The sequence below is a fragment of the Portunus trituberculatus genome, chromosome 42 (genome assembly GCF_017591435.1).
Source record: "Portunus trituberculatus isolate SZX2019 chromosome 42, ASM1759143v1, whole genome shotgun sequence".
Taxonomy (NCBI): Eukaryota; Metazoa; Arthropoda; class Malacostraca; order Decapoda; family Portunidae; genus Portunus; species Portunus trituberculatus.
The window spans coordinates 28,011,369-28,028,868 of NC_059296.1; the positions used below are offsets into that span (position 1 = coordinate 28,011,369).

Consider the following 17,500-nt stretch of genomic DNA (forward strand, 5'->3'; position numbering starts at 1 on the left):
TTGTTTTTCATTTTTTTAATCCGCCTTTCATTTTTTTTTTCTAAGTTCATAAATAATTTTACTTCCAGCAGTGCATGACATTTAGTCTTATATTTTGTAGAATACTGAATTTGAGAATATGAAAACACTAAATGTCTTCCGTTGATATGATAATTTTGCATAATGAATATAAATTACGGTTTTTTCCACTCGTTTAAAAGCACGATCCTCCCACGGTGTTTTTTTTTTCTTTTTGTCTTTTATTTGGCATGGATTATGACACTCCACACAGTCAGACAGACAGACATACGCTTATTCTACCAGGCTCACTGCACTGTAAGGCAACATTTGTGAAAGTAGGTTTGGTTACATGAAGATAGAAGATAATAATGAAGATGATGATGATGATGATGATGATGATGATGATGATGATGATGATGATGATGATGATGATGATGATGATGATGATGATACTACTACTACTACTACTACTACTACTACTACTACTACTACTACTACTAGCCTTTTTTCAGATTGCTAAGAAGGTGGAGTTGTACATACTCACGATGGTAAATATGCAGAACCTATTTTTATTGCCATCGCTATAATAATGATGACAATGAAAGAAGCAAAGTTGACTGACAGGAAGGAGGGAAGGTAAAGGTGTGAAGTGGTCTTGATCCTGATTAGTTCCGCGGGAAGGGCTTCGTCACGCTCCTCGCTCACGGAGAAACCTTCAACGGCAGGCCGGTCTCCCTCTTAAAGAATTCACACCTTCATTTCCTGCTTCTTCACGTCTTGTTACTGCTACTATTACTGCTACTGCTACTGCTACTGCTACTGCTACTGCTACTGCTACTGCTATTACTACTACTACTGCTGCTACTGCTATTACTACAACTACTACTATTGCTACTGCTACTACTAATGCTACTGCTACTGCTACTGTTACTGTTACTGTTACTGTTACTGTTACTGTTACTGTTACTGCTACTACTACTACTACTACTACTACTACTGCTACTGCTACTACTACTACTACTAGTACTACTACTACTACTACTAATTATTATTATTATTATTATTATTATTATTGTTATTACCACTACTGCTTACTACTTACTACTACAACAACAAAAACTACTACTCCTACCACTGCTACTACTACTACTACTACTACTACTACTACTACTACTACTACTACTACTACTACTACTACTACTTTCATCAGAATTACTTTCGGCAACATTTGATTTTCTTTTTGAATGATAAAGAACAAAAATTTTAGTGAGATATTCGTCATTAATTTTTCACACAGCGGATTCTTACTTGACCACACGATAAGTAACTGATGATGAAGGTGTATAGTCCTGATGAGTCTTTCAGTACCGTGCAACACATCACAGTCACGGGTTTGGTGCAGTGGTTACAAGTTGTTAACCACCATTAACCCCTTCAGTACCATGACACGTTTTCTTATTCATTCTGGTTGCTATTTGTTGATTTTATACAGCTTCAGAAACTTATGTGAGGGATTAAAATAGTGAAGACTGTGGACCATTAATCTTCTGACTTCCATAGACCCTTCTTTATGTTAATGTAATGGTCTAATGGTACACAAATCTTAAGGTAAAAATGTTTCCCAGTACTGAAAAGGTTCATTAAATATATATACTAGACCAACTTCAGAAACTTATGTGGGGGATTGAAATAGTGAAGACTGTGGACCATTAATCTTCTGACCTCCATAGACTCCTTTATGTTAATGTAATGATCTAATGGTACACAAATCTTAAGGTAAAAATGTTTCCCAGTACTGAAAAGGTTTATTGAATATATATATATATATATATATATATATATATATATATATATATATATATATATATATATATATATATATATACTAGACCATTTGTTTTAGTTTAATTTTCTTTTTCTTTTCAGGTAAGTGTTCTTGTATCATGTGTATGGATGGAGAGTCTACCTGGTGAGAACACGCTTGCCACGCTGAGCCTCTACGGTGAGTGCAAAGTGTGTTTATGGCATTACTCCATGTGGGCGGGTGGTGTCATGTCGAGTTGAAAGGTGATGATGGTGGGTAATGAAGGTTCGGTGTAAGATTGACGATTAGAGCGACGGACTGGCTTAATGGACTCCTTTATTTTATTTTGAGTATCCTGCACTGATTTCACGTACCGGATGTATGTTCAATCGTGTATTATTTAGGCTGACGTAGAGAATGGATTTATTAAGGAACATTAGACTTATTAGAAATATTTATTACTTTTGTGTTTTAGAGTGGGAGTATAAAGTGGGAGCATAAATGAGACTGGCCACTCAAGAAGAGACATTATTTAATCACATGTTTCTGTTATTTTAGTCACTTGTTTGTGGCGTCTCCTGGTCCGTGGCGCCGCTGTCTAAAGTCTAATGAAGCATGAACCGGGCCTTCCCTGTTCGTATCATATTGTTACTGTCCACCACTGTGTTCTCCTTATAGACTCTTGCGTGTGAACTTCATTAAGGATGAGAACACGAAGAAAACAAAAGGAAAATATTGCACTGGTATCATTACAACCTCCATGACGTACATTACAATTAACACCATAATTAATACCACCAGCAAGAAATAATTGTTGTTTATTTTTAGGCACTGACTGGGATGAAAATGTATTCTTTGGGGTCAAAAGCAGGTCTGAACCAACACAGGAGGAGGAGGAGGAGCAGTTAGATATTAAACACGTGATGTTGTTACAAATCCATGCGTTGCGTGAAGAGAGAACCCTTTAGTTGCTTCCCTGTGTTATTACGTGTTTGTCTACCGCGCTGTGGCATTACCAGCCACGCACCGGCACGACGCTGGCTGTGGTTGTTGTTGTTGTTGTTGTTGTTGTTGTTGTTGTTGTTGTTGTTGTTGTTGTTGTTGTTGTTGTTGTTGTTGTTGTTGTTGTTGTTGTTGTTGTTGTTGTTGTTGCTGCTGCTGCTATTGTGGTTGCTTGTTGGGGTTGCTGTCATTTCGTTAGTATCTTTATAACTACTGCTGCTGCTGCTGCTGCTGCTGCTGCTGCTGCTGCTGCTGCTGCTGCTACTACTACTACTACTACTACTACTACTACTACTACTACTACTACTACTACTACTACTACTACTACTACTACTACTACTACTACTACTACTACTACTACTACTCCGCCACCACCACCACCACCACCACCACCACCACCACCACCACCACCAGCAACAACAACAACAACAACAACAACAACAACAATAATAACAACAACAACAACAATGGTAAACCACTATACCAGTGATGGAGTGACTGCTTTGCTCTTGAGACATTAAATTGCAGGTGGCGTAGCGCAACGCACCAGTAGCCTTTCAAATGAGGACATGCACACTTCCACGCCCTGCATTCCTTCTCATGGTTCTCCAAAGAAAGGGCAAAAATTTTTCATAATAACTTTTGACATGAAGGCAAGAGAAGGCTAATGTTTGTTGTCCTTCAGAGTGCTTAACAACTGTAATTTCTGTATTTCCACCGATGTTAATCAATTATATCTTTATTTTCATGAGTTGTACACATTTTCATATGATAACTAAGTATGATACTATTTTACTAGTTAGTTATTTGCTACTATTTGCGTATCCTGCAATGGATTTTACTTATACATTTCTTATGATCGATGCAATTTCCTTCGTCTGTAATACGATGTAATTTTAGTCATTGCGTTTAGCATGTGCCCTTCTCGGAAATTGAAATGCGAGTGATAGAATAGCGCGCTCACGCACGCACAAACTGCATAGCGTAGAGGTCAGGATTCTCGGCTCACAACCGAGGAGGACAGTGTTAAAGTTAGAATAAGAACAGAAAAGTACTGGAAGGAATAAAAGCATGGTAAATCAATAGATACATCGTAATACAGTGTTTAGAGACGACTACTCTGTACCGCGAGACGATGCTGACCCACTCCTGAATTAAACCAACCTGCGAACACTGAAAATGTGACAGTTTGGGTCCTCTCCTATTGACATTAATCAAAGTATTACGATTTATTCACAATAGTAATATATTACACTCAGACGGAACACGGGCCTGATGTGTTTGAGATGTGGCATTTTGTTATAGTACATTTCGCACTATATAGCGACTGTTTAGGACCGAAAAACTATAGCTTCAGGTAGATATACAATAATGTTATCTATCGATTTTCAGTCTTAAAGTAGGGAAGAATTACAAATATTGATGCATTTCTTTTATAGTCCTCCTTGCTTCTCGAAAAGGTGCACGAACTTAGAAAAGGTTGAAGAACACTAAACTATACCCTGAGAAAAAAAATACAGTAAAAGAGATAAGATAAAAATGACCAACATCTCTATTATTACGGAGGCTAAGAATAATACCAAGACTAATTAAGTAATTCAGAGATAACGAAACGAACGACGATCACGAGAGCTTCCACGATAACAGTGTGTATGATAAGATTCCTCGATAGCGCTCCGAGTTTCCAAGATAACAATGGCATTCCAGTTTCCTCGATAGCGATGCGAGTTTCCAAAATGACGATGCCATTCCACGATAAAGATGCCATTCCAGTTTCCACGATAATAATGCGAGTTTCCACGATCAAGATGCAATTCCAGTTTCCACGGTAACGATGCGGGTTTCCACGATGTCGATGCGGTTCCAGTTCTCACGATGCGATTTCACGACACAATATTGAAGTCCACTTGCCTACACAGGTACTGGGACGAACCCTTTCACCCCGTAAGGGTCCACCCCAGACCCTTGGGTGCGAGTAGAGTGACGCTGCCACCTTCCTGCGCTGCAATTGAAGTTCACTTGCCTACACCGGTACTGGGATGAACCCTTTCACCCCGTAAGGGTCCATCCCACACCCTTAGGTGCGAGGAGAGTGGCGCTGCCACCTCACTGCGACGCAATTGAAGTTCACTTGCCTACACAGGTACTGAGACGAACCCTTTCACCCCGTAAGGGTTCACCCCAGACCCGTGAGTGCGAGGAGAGTGACGCAGCCACCTTACTGCGCCTCACACGCGTAGCCATGAGCAATGACCCGCCACACCACACTCCAAACACTGTCAGTGAGTCCTTTTCACCCCGTAAAGGACCACTGGTATTGTCAGTGCCTGGTGCATGGCACACAGCGTGCCCTCGTTCATGGCGAGTTGTTCAGCACGGTGTCATTATAAGAAGAGATCCTGTACACACCACTCACCACCAGACTCTATGCAAGGAGCCCTTATCACCCCTTAAAGGCCCCTCACGGCATCATCTGGTGGACGGTAGACACGGCAGACTGCTTAAGGCGACCCCTTGCCTAGTGTGAGGCGCTGCAAGTTGACGACAATCAGTGAGCTTGAAGCCGCAAAGGAAAATGAGTCCACGTTAACAATGGGATTCCACGACAGGTTGCGATTCCAGTGTCCACGGTAAAGATGTGTTTGTCGAGGATAACGATCCGTTTATCGAGGCTAACGGTGCGGCGATGGCGATGGCGAAACGATTCAAAGTATTATTACCTACACAGGTACTGGGACGAAACTTTTCACCCAGAAAGGGTCAACCCCAGTCCCGTGGTTATGAGAGCAGTGACGATGCAACCTTGCAATGCCTCACACGGGTCGCCATGAGCAATGACCCGCCACACACCACTCCCCAAACACTGTCATGAAGTGAGTCCTTTTTACCTAACCTAACCTAACCTAACCTAACCTAACGTAAAGGACCACTGGTACTGTCAGTGCCTGGCTCATGGCGCACAGCGTGCCCTCGTTCATGGCGAGTTGTTCAGCCCGGTGTCATTATAAGCAGGGGACCCGTACACACCACTCACCATCATATTCTATGCAAGGAGCCCTTATCACCCCTTTAGGGCCCCTCACGGCACCATCCGGTGAGTGGTAGACATTGATCTCTTGCTTATGGCGACCCTTGCCTAGTGTGATGCGCTGCAAGTGGACGACTAGTAGTGAAGCTTGAGGCCACCAAGGAAAAGAAGGACCTGCAGCCAGTTCCTGCCTTGGGCCCCAGGCCGGACCCGACAGCCACCTCCTTCCCCCGTGCGGCGCCCAAGGCCGTCACGGCCCTCAACAACTTTAGGCCGAAAGTTCTCAATCGTCGTTTAAATTTTGATTCGAATATAAAATCGTCGATGGTAAATGAAAAATAGCTTTGGTCTGAAAGTGTGCAAGAGTTAGCTGATTAATGAAACAAGGTGAGGCAGCTTTGCTCCGGAGTATTTAGTGTACTTTGCATGTTGCTGCCGTGAATGTGTACGTGTTTGTAGATAACTGGATAGAAACAGTAGACCAATGGTAGTTGTGTAACTATTGGGGAACTTTTGAAAATTAGTTAAGCTTCTGGATAGAGTGGATGAGTGCACACAGGTTTGCTTGTCTTATACATAAACTGCCACCTGTAGACATAAATTTTTCTATTTTATGCTCTTAGAAAAAACAAACTTAGTTTCTTTTATTTCCCTGATCACAATGACGTGTAAATATCAATGTTTCAAATATAAGAAAACACTAGGAGAGGACCCAAACTCCCGTTGAAGTTGCCAGATTGAACAGATATCGTAATATTTCACAGAAAAAATGGTCAACTGCATATCGTATATTTTTGGACATTCTTCTGTCACATAAGGAGATATCAAGATAGGTAAAGTATTTTCAAACATGTATCTACGACAAAAAACGCTATGTTAGTAGAGTTAGGTTATAACTATGCATTGTGTCTTTTATATACCATCTAGCTCTATTCCTGGGACAAAATTGATATTTTCTTTCCTTCTAGGTTAGTCAATAGACTACAGGACACCATGAACATATTAAGTCCAGTAAATGAGTTTATTTTCGTAACTTAGAAATTAATGTCTGATAATGAGATTGTCTATTGCCAACCAAACCGTTCTGCATAGACGTCTTCAGCGTCATAGAGACCTAATGATGTTAGCTCATGGACAGTGGCCATCCTGACGGCGCGAAACCCCAGGGGGTTCATAAGAATATTTCCACAGGTACTTAGATGGCTGATCTAATAAAATCCTTTGCAGTACCATTGCATATTGAGTTACATGTTCCATCTGATAATAGTGGGGTTTAGGTAGATGGTCTTATAACTCAGAGGGTTCTTAACGATAAAAAGGTTGAGAACCCTTGTCCTAGCAGTAAGTAGGTGCGGAATTAACTCGTGGAGCTGTGGCCTCGCTGTCTCCGAGGTGAGGTGTATGAGTGATCTCAGCCATGTTCAAAGGTCGGTCAGTGTGAGTTCTTAGCTTTTTCCACAGACGAACATGGGTGAATCACACGGTCTCAGGCCTATCCGAAGATCGGAAATAATGAACTCTGAGCTCGTTCCGTAGGGTAACGTCTGGCTGTCTCGTCAGAGACTGCAGCAGATCAAACAGTGAAACACACACACACACACACACACACACACACACACACACACACACACACACACACACACACACACACACACACACACACACACACACACACACACACACACACACACACACACACACACACACACACACACACACACACACACACCATTCACCACTGAGTCAGAACATTTTCTTTCATATTATCTTCTATACGATTAAAACAATCATCGCTAAGCACTATAGTTATTACATATTTTCATGTCTTCTTTCTTTTCCCTGTTATTACTAAGTGTTGGGTTTTGCTGTAGCGGCGCCTTAGCTCAAATAACATCATGATCTTTGTGTATTTTGTAATGTAGACTTGCCATTTGGTTGCCACCGTCGCTGTATTCATCTGTAGACCTTCCCATAAGAGGAGGAAAGATTTGGAAGATCCAGAAGACTATTTTCCGTGTAATTGGGTCAAGAGCGTCCCCTAAGGAGGCGGCGTTTCCCATTTTTCCTCTTTTCTTATCGTTAGGGGCATAGCTTTGGTTCACCCGTGTGGCTCCTCGAACAATTCCATTCCCTCGCTTGAAATCCGCCTGGGCTTTGTAGTGGTGCGAGCTGGTAGGCATGAACGTGGGTGGTGTGGAGTGGAGGGAGGTGGAGTACGCTCAGACCAAGGACAAAAAAATAGGAGGATGAATGTAAAGGATAGCAGAGGGAAGGGAAAAAGGCGGAGGGGGAATAACGTAGGTAGGAGTAACAGTCATGAGAAAAATGAGGAAGAGTAAGATGAATGAAATGGAAGAAAAACGGAGAGTAATAAATGAATAGAGGAAAGGAAATGAAAGTGACTGAACATGAGCTAAATAAGGATGGAAGAAAAATTTAATGGATAGATTGCAGAGAGGAAGAAAGGAAGAAGCGACTGGAATGGATAGAGAAGGCAAGAAGAGGGACTAAGGGGATTGAGAGTACGTGAGAAATAGTAGAGAAGAAGAAAGACGGGGAATGAAAGGGATAAACGAGAAAAGAGAGAGAGAGATATAGAGGAAAGTTGAGAAAAAGAAGACAGGAGGCAGGAAGGAAGAAGAGGGAGGCTAATGAAGGGGAAAGGAAATGATGATTTTGAAGGAAGATGAAATGTGTGAGTGTAAAAATTGAGTTCATTTGGTGAGGGCGAGGGAATGTTGAATATGTTGATTTATCCTTTTTATGTTAGCCTTTGATCTCTTGTTGGCTCCCCTCTCGTCATCAGCGGGATTGTGTTGCGTGTAACGTATAGTTCCGTGATATTTTCAAGGCTGTATGTACGTCATTGATGCGACATGATCACCAATTACTGAAGTGCTTATCTTACTCTCATGAAACGTAAAACTTTGCAGTCTTTTTTTTAATACTTTCTATGATATAGTGTAAATTTCTGTCAAAGGCTGTCAGTCTGTCCAACAATGCTTTCATCAGATATATAATTAGAAAGTAACTTAAATTCTGACAAATCAATACTTGTTGAGGCAATTTCTGTGACTCCTGTTGAGCATTACGTGTTATGATTTACGGCAGCATTGCAGGTTACCCGAGGCCTGACAATAGAAACACGAGTAAAGCAAAGTGTTTGGTGAGGGCGCAGTGCCTGTGTGTGGCGGCGTGGCAGGTCGCAGTATGATCAGTCAGACGGTTATAAAACTTTTTGGCGAGGAGCAATTCCAAGCCCACGTACTCCTGCAGTAATTGATTGCCTAGAGTGGAATGCTGGGAATGAAAGAATTTGGGGGAAAGAATATATAGGTCCCAGGAATCCAGCGCATAAAAAAGATTGTTACTTGTTCACGATTGTCCAAAACCTTTGATTGATTCAGAGGATATTAAAACTCTGCCACAGAAACTCTGGAAGGCTGTTACAGTTTGGGCAGAAAAAGATGTAATAGTAGGAAACGATATTATGGCAAACTCTGAATCTGACTACGAGACTGAATAGAAACGCAGGAGTCAGCAGAAGTGAGGAGGGTTTTTGAATGAAGTTTGAACCGGGACTTGAGATTGACTTCAGAAAGCCGCGGATGCAAGATCACCGTGAGAAGAACCAGATTGGAACGACGAGGCAGTTTACGCATTATATTGTGTTAGCCATCTTGTTGTTATTGACCAGTACGCTTAAGTGTGAATGAATGGTTGAGGGTGTAATTGTGAGTGTGATCATGACTGTATCGTATCGAGAGTATATCATGTACCAGGGGGAGGCAGTAGCATGTTCATCACCACACGGACATATTTATCGTAGGATGTGGGGTTCAAGCTGGCATTTTTTCAAGGTATAGTTTAAGTGGCCTAACAATCCCAACATCCTTCGTATCAGTGGTAGTTCCATCAGGAAGCTTTAAGGGAGGATATACAAACTTCAAGAGACGTCACTCAAAAAATTCCTGTCCGAAAATAGAGAGAAAAAAAGACCATCTGCTCAAACAAACAGAGAAATTGAAGCAGAAATACTTAACAACATCGTAGGTCAAGAACGTAAAACAAGACCAAAATATCCCTACTTTTTTTTTCGAAATTGTTTACTTTTTGCTCTCCTTTTACGTAAGAGACGAAGGATCACAGAGGAAAAAGTTAGCGAACGAAAATTGTGTTCTTTCATGATCAAACTTTTCTCGAGCGGTCAAAGGAAAGCTTTAACACGTTTCCCAGATTTTTGCCAGATTGAGTCCGTAAAGGTAGGAGGAGGTGGAGGAGTGGGTGGTGCGTTGCTGGAAGAGTGTGTGATGCGTTCCTGGGAGTGTGTGTGTGTGTGTGTGTGTGTGTGTGTGTGTGTGTGTGTGTGTGTGTGTGTGAAAGTCCAAAGTTTCAACTAAAAATAATCGCACCTCGGATAAACCTCATTGGTTACGATACTGCCACTGCGCAAAATGTGTGTGTGTGTGTGTGTGTGTGTGTGTGTGTGTGTGTGTGTGTGTGTGTGTGTGTGTGTGTGTGTGTGCGTGTGTGTGTGTGTGTGTGTGGTGTGTTTTTGATAATATAATGTTTTGCTGGCAGCGTGTTAGGCGTTCTTGGAAGTGTGTGATGTGTTGTTGGCAGTGTAATGTCTCCTGGTGAGTCTGTGATTTGCTTCTGTGGTGTGCTCCGAGTCTCTTAGTCTCACTTTAAGCCCTGCAGTACCATGACGCGTTTCCATATTCATTCTGCTTCCTATTTGGTGACTTTATACAGCTTCAGAAACTTATGTCGGGGAATTAAAATAGTGAAGACTGTGGTCATTAATCTTCTGACCTCCATAGACCCTTCCTAATGTCAATAAAATGGTCTAATCGTACACAAACCTCAAGATAAAAATGCGTACCAGTATTGAAGGGGTTAAGCCTCTGTACCGGGACTTCTGCTCGCTTTCTGTGTGTATTTACTTGAATGCTCCAGAAGTGTGCCGGAGTTTTGCCACCTTCCTCACCTCCACTGGTAAGTAATGGCGCGTTATAGGCACATATTCTGAAACGCTTTGCTCGATCACCATCATTGTTTTCCAGAGGCTCTAGCTGAAGATGCTCGTGTTTTTAAGGGTATTTTCATGATTCTGGTGTTAGATTGGCAAGATTTCTAGTTTATGAGAAAGGAGAAATTGTCTAGAAAAAGCCGGCTAGTTGTTTCTGTGGCTTTAGAAAATTGTCGTAGTGAGAGGGAAAGGCGTCTCTGAATACGGGCGATAGATGGAAGTCAGACTGCTTTCCAAATCACTGTGAAAAATAGATTGACAGAAATTGAATTGGATTTGAAGGGATACTGTTGTCAAATGAATCGAATTTGAAATGATTCACGGAACGGACGTGTATTTGTGTTGTGTTGTATGAAATTACGTTGAGGTATTGTTTTCATAAATGTATTTTTCACGAATATTTTATGTGTATATTTGTTGTGTAATATGCCTCTTGTGTGACTATCGCACGCGCGCGCCCACACACACACACACACACACACACACACACACACACACACACACACACACACACACACACACACACACACACACACACACACACACACACACACACACACACACACGAATGAGTTCTATGAAGAAAGAAAGTTGAAATATTAAAGTGTTTAGATTATACGTAACCAGGAACTGATCAGTGTTCTGGGTTTTGTTCAGCTCAGAAGTGATTTCATTGTTATCTGTTTCAGCTTTCATTTAGCCACTCTTAACTTGCACCATGAAAAGAAAATATTGTTAAAGAGGCAAAACAAATCGAAAGCAACAAATTATCTCTACAAATGCCCTTCTCTTCCAGTTAAGCGAGAAAGTAAAGCCAGTTGATGTTGCTTTGATGCTTTGATTCATTCCTGAATGGTGAATGCTCCATAGCTATCATAGGCATGTTTTTACTGTAAGGAGAAGCGAGTGATTAGTCCTTGAACTGATAAGACAGACGCTGTGATAATGATGCTGTGTGGGAAGGAGGAGGAGGGACGCATTTGCCATGTTCAGAGATGTGAAGTTGACAAGAGTGGTTGGGATAGATAACAAAAGACTGCGGTGAACTGTGAGGGACTAGAGACATTTAGTTAAAGAGGAAGTGATGAGACGAATAACCTTTGATTCCACCCACAATACATGAGAGTTAGGGAGGCGTCGAGGTGGACAGGGACATTGTGTTACGCCAGCGTCTGGGAGAAAAAAAAAAAAATCTTATTTGATGTTGGAAAATAATGTGTCTTGCTTTATGAATGAAAGCCGATTGAGCACTAAAAGATGTGTTAGATTCCTAGTTAATGTTACTGCTGACAGTCAAAGAATGTCCATTGTAGATAACGATTACTAAGGAGAGAAAAATGTTACCTATAAGATTGTATGTAGTAAAATAAATAAAGAAATATATTTTTTTAGATAGTTAACTTTGAGATCAAGAGAAAAGTTTTCGTTCTGAAGCAGATCGTCCGACCAGTTCTTTCTATCTTGCTCGGAAAGAATATTCTGCTGCGTCTCTTCAGAAGACATGGTGTTTCAGCAGACAGGCTTGTCTGATGAATGATGTTGAGAGAGAGAGAGAGAGAGAGAGAGAGAGAGAGAGAGAGAGAGAGAGAGAGAGAGAGAGAGAGAGAGAGTCATCGGAGTGGACCGACTATTGATTTCGAGTGAGCAGATTACAAGTGAACGATAGCAATACAATGGGTGAAGCAATAATTCTGTTTGATTTTTCCGTTAAACCGCATAATTTGTTTGGAATGTGTCAGGTTTGAGCGAATATCTGACCCATGAAAATGAAAAAGCTAAAAATGGTCGGTCAAGGAATTGAAGAAAACGATCAGAATGCGGAAGTTAAGGAAGGATAGGTTCAGTGTAGTGCAAGGTGGAATATTTATGAAAGCTCTGAGAGACGACCACTGCGCGTTGTCATCTTGCCTGACAGGAGATGAAGGTGAAGAATGAGAGTTGTTACAGGCGCGTGCAATCAATGTAGGTTTGGTGTGTTTAAGGTGTTTTAAAAATTGAGGATAATTGTGGAAGTTATAATAAACAGTCCATAACAAATACGTCGTAAAAAGTCTTCATGTATGTGGAGGACTTGCAGTATCTTCAGAGATTGGTGTCTTGGGAAGGAAGGAAGGGTTGGTGTTGATGTGGTGGTGTCAGTCTGATGCGTGGGTGTCTTTCGTCTGCTGTGTCCGCCAGCTTTACAACAGAAATGTTGCCAGCACCAAGCGTCCGAAAAATATTTACATACGAAGCTGACTAGTGTATATTGGTTCCACGTGGTAAAGTGATAGGGAAAATATGAACGGAAAATATATGAATATAAAAGAGAGACATTTTGTGTGTCTTTCATCAAAATAACACATATATCTTAATAGTTGGAATAAAAGCTGTGGGTCTCTTGAAGAGAGAAATTACATTGGTTGGGTAAAAGTAAGGCAGACTCTAAATTCAATTTTGTTTTGATTGTAAATTTTATTTATAATTTACCTCTACCTTTTTGTGCAGTAAATGATAGAGAGACGTTTTTGCATACCACATAAACAACTACAATAGAAGTGGTTCAGTGTGTTAAGATTTAGGACCGAAGAATTTTTCAACTGGTTTACGTCATGGATTGTGCTGTTCTTGTGGGTGTTTCTCAAAGATCTCCTTTAGTCTTTGTTAAAGAACTTTGGTGATAGTAATGTGGTTTCGTCGTGCTTCACTTACTAATTATTTCCTATTTTGCCCATTTAAATCCACGTTCAAGAGCACATTGTTTCCAGGTAATCAACCCTTGTCCACTCGATACTTTAATCTCTTCTAAATCTTTTCTATCAGTTTCAAACTGTGATGTTTTCCCTATCACCTTCACGTACTCTATTCCTGCATAACACTCATCTACCGCCATTTAAAGAAAGGCTTCGTCTTGTCCTGGTCTGTGACAAACACTCTCCCTGTTGTCGCAGCTACGGCAGTGCAGGCAACAGGTGCCTCGCTCCAGGAGGTTCTTGACATAAGTATTAATCAGATTACCTTTCACTGTATCAAATATTAACCGGCCATTTTTCTCCTCATACCAAATCTTGACAAAGCATCGCGTTTCATTATGCTCAAAAGTAATTAAGATATTCAGAGTACGGCATCATCTGCTCCTTTATATCTTTTGCCTCAGCCTAATGACATGCTCGTCCTTCACTTCATATAAGTCTCCTGTTTACAATATTAACCTGCAAGCGTGATATGAATAATCTTTTTTTTCCCACGCACACATAGAAACTCAGACACGATATAATGTTATGACTTTTGTTTAACACACACACACACACACACACACACACACACACACACACACACACACACACACACACACACACACACACACACACACACACACACACACACACACACACACACACACACACACACACACACACACACACACACACACACACACACACACACACACACACACACACACACACACACACACACACACACACACACACACACACATATACCAACCCTTCAGGGAGTAAACAGATCACGCAGGGAAGCCACAATATACTTGACGAATTTATGATTGGAGCAGAGCAAACTTAGAATTATTCAATGCCTCAGAAGCTCAATTCCTCCATCTATCACTCGACACAGCCTTCCAGACAAATATCCTCTCTCCTTCAGTGACACTCAACTTCACTCCTTTTTTTACATTGAACTTCCTCGTGTTTTTTCTTTACTTGTAATATAAACTGGAAACGTCACATTTCATCTCTTGCTAAAACAGCTTCTATGTCTCCATAAGTTTTAGTCAGCCTCACCTCCACCCCCCCTCCAACTGCTTACTCTGGACAGGAGTGATTCACTTGTTATTGGGAGAGGGATTACACTCATACAGCAATTTTTCAAAGGATGTAATGAAACTATTTTTGTCTTATCAACTCCTCTCCTCTGATTGACTGTCATCAGCCTCTTTGTCATCGCTGCAGTGTTACATATCTTGTTACATATATTTTGCGCTATTTTCATGCTAACTGCCTCATGATCCTGCTAACTGCATGCCTCCCTTCCCTCTGCGGCCTCGTTGCATAAGACATTCATTCTCTCACCCCTATTTTGTCCACCTCTTTAATGCAAGAGCTATCCAGTACTTTCAATCATTCATACGTTTCTCTTGTAAACTAAGGAACTCACTGCCTGCTTCTGTATTTAAAACTTCCTGTGATTTGAACTCTTTCAATAGGGAGTTTTTAAGATACTTATCCTCTGGTTTTGACTGACACTTTCGACTCTATATGGGCTCGGCATCTCAGTGGACTCTTTTTTTTTTATTGCATTTTTGTTAGATTTGCAGGTGCCCTTTCTACACGTACACGCACACAAAACACACACACACACACACACACACACACACACACACACACACACACACACACACACACACACACACACACACACACACACACACACACACACACACGCACACGTCAGCGTTCATAATTTGGCAGTTTAAATCAGGTAGTTAGTGAAAAATGAAGGTGACTCATCTCTTTATAACACTTCCAATTCCTGTTTTAAATCCCAACGAGCGCTGCGCCGAGCGGTTTTCTTTTACCAAGCTCCTTTTATTGCACTTGATCATCCACCTCAAAATAGTATCTGGCGACTGTGTGTGAGTGTGTGTGTGTGTGTGTGTGTGTGTGTGTGTGTGTGTGTGTGTGTGTGTGTGTGTGTGTGTGTGTGTGTGTGTGTGTGTGTGTTTATTTTTTTCTAATTATACATTTATTTATTTTTAAAGTTTGTTTATTCATTTTCTTTCTTTCTTTTATTCTTTTTTCTTTTTATTTCTATCCTATATTTCTTTCTTTATAATTGTGTTTTTTCCAATTAATCTGATGAGTGTCAGTTGTGCAGCCTGGTTTTGTTGTGAGTTTGTCGAGTGATGGCTAGAGCTGTGCACTCTGAGCGTCATGTGAGGCATTACGTGTGTGGGATTTATGAATGTCAAGATTGTTTCCGTCCTGACGCTGCCTGAGGGGCATTTTTCGCACAAGAATAGTGCTATTGTCAAGTTCCCTCGGGGAATAACGCAACAATGGGCGATTCTCCCGCCTCATAATGAGGCGAGGCATTCAGAAGCCATCACACGCCCTGGGGTGCAAGAAGCGCGGCGCCCCACAGGGAGGTGCATTCTGAAGGTCATAGCGTAATGGTATTTTCCTCTGTCTGTTTTAGCGAGGTCTGGCTCCCGCACTGGGTCACAGCTTTTTCACGCTTTCCTTATCACTGAGTGTTTTTCTTGTTTTATTGATTCGATAACGACATAAGAAAAAAATATATATTTCCATTCCGGTGTTGTCAAATCTAGGTCAGTTATTGAAACATTGAAGAAAAAAATAACTTTTTTATCTTTATTTTTTATAGTAAGTCTAGAAAAGAGAGACGCACATCGATTATGTACCCAACATGGCGCGCTGTGTGGGTTGTTATTGCTGTGATGGTGTGGCTGGTGGGAAAGTGATTTGGTATAATTTACTGGACTCTTAAAGCAATATCTGTCTGGTACCCAGGAGTTATAACACTACTCTATTAATATGGAGGCAGCTCTCAACGAAGCTTTGTCTCACTCTGAGTTGAAAACATAGCGTGCGTGGTTTCACCTTGTGTCTCGGGACCGAAATGAGTCCCTGTAGGCAGGAACAGGTGATGAATAGCGTCTAGATAACCTTGACATCAGAAGATGCGTAGCTACTGGTTGCACTGAAGTTAGTGCAGTGGTGATGGCCTTCCTCCCTCTACCAACACACCAACATTTGCAGTGGTGAAGCATCAAGTGTCGATCTTATGGATTTGTTGTGTTGTTATTACCTCAGAAATTTAAGTTTACATTCACCAAGGGGTATTAGATTTGTAGATTGTTTGAATATTAAACGTATTGTGTTTCAATGTCCTATTGTACTGGAGATTCCAAGTGGTAGTACAAATAAAATTAAAGACCAAAACCATTGTGTAAGATAATATGTGGCTGATTGTCTCTGGGTGTCCTTTCAATAGCGATGCCGCCACCCTTGGAGAAAGTACCTAATTAGATCGATATTCTAAATGATTTTCATTGACGTTCTTGTTTCAATCCAAGTGATTCAACACAACTGACGCTGCTAATTGTCATATCAGTAATTTTCATAAACTGATGCACAACTTTAGGAACATCTGGAAAACAGAATTTGACAACTTGAGGCATGGGTGCGGTGATTCTTTATGCCATGTGAACATTTATTAAGTTCATCCTAACAAGTGTGGCTTTTATATGTCTCTAGTTGGAAGGACGGGTGAGGAGTAGCCGCCTCTTGTTTTTCTTTTTCCTCCTTGACAATAATATAATGAAGCAGAGCAGAGCAGCACACTCAGTTGGCTAAGTTCGTTACCGAGCAACACTCTGCGAGGCTTTGCTACATGTCACCCACTGTGTTGCTCTCCTCGCCACCGCCGCGCTTTGCCTCTTTTAGCTTCCTCTCTCATCATACTCTGGCCTTTCATATTTCTTTTTGCGGGAGAGGAGACGGAAGAAAAAATGGTAGTAAGTAGATTCGTCGTCCTCGTCCTTTTGTCAGTGTTCCTTTCCTCTTCGTTCTCTCGCCGCCGCTCGCCGCCCGCTACCCGACGCCTTTGTGTG

The 17,500-nt window shown here is 41.3% G+C and overlaps 1 protein-coding gene and 1 pseudogene across 1 annotated transcript in view; both read right to left on the bottom strand.

Annotated features, from left to right (window-relative positions):
* Window positions 1-17,500, bottom strand: part of LOC123517619 (transmembrane protein 272-like) — a 274,354-nt gene that overhangs the window by 238,661 nt on the left and 18,193 nt on the right. The window lies entirely within an intron of this gene.
* LOC123517826 lies at window positions 10,205-10,291 on the bottom strand (annotated as a pseudogene).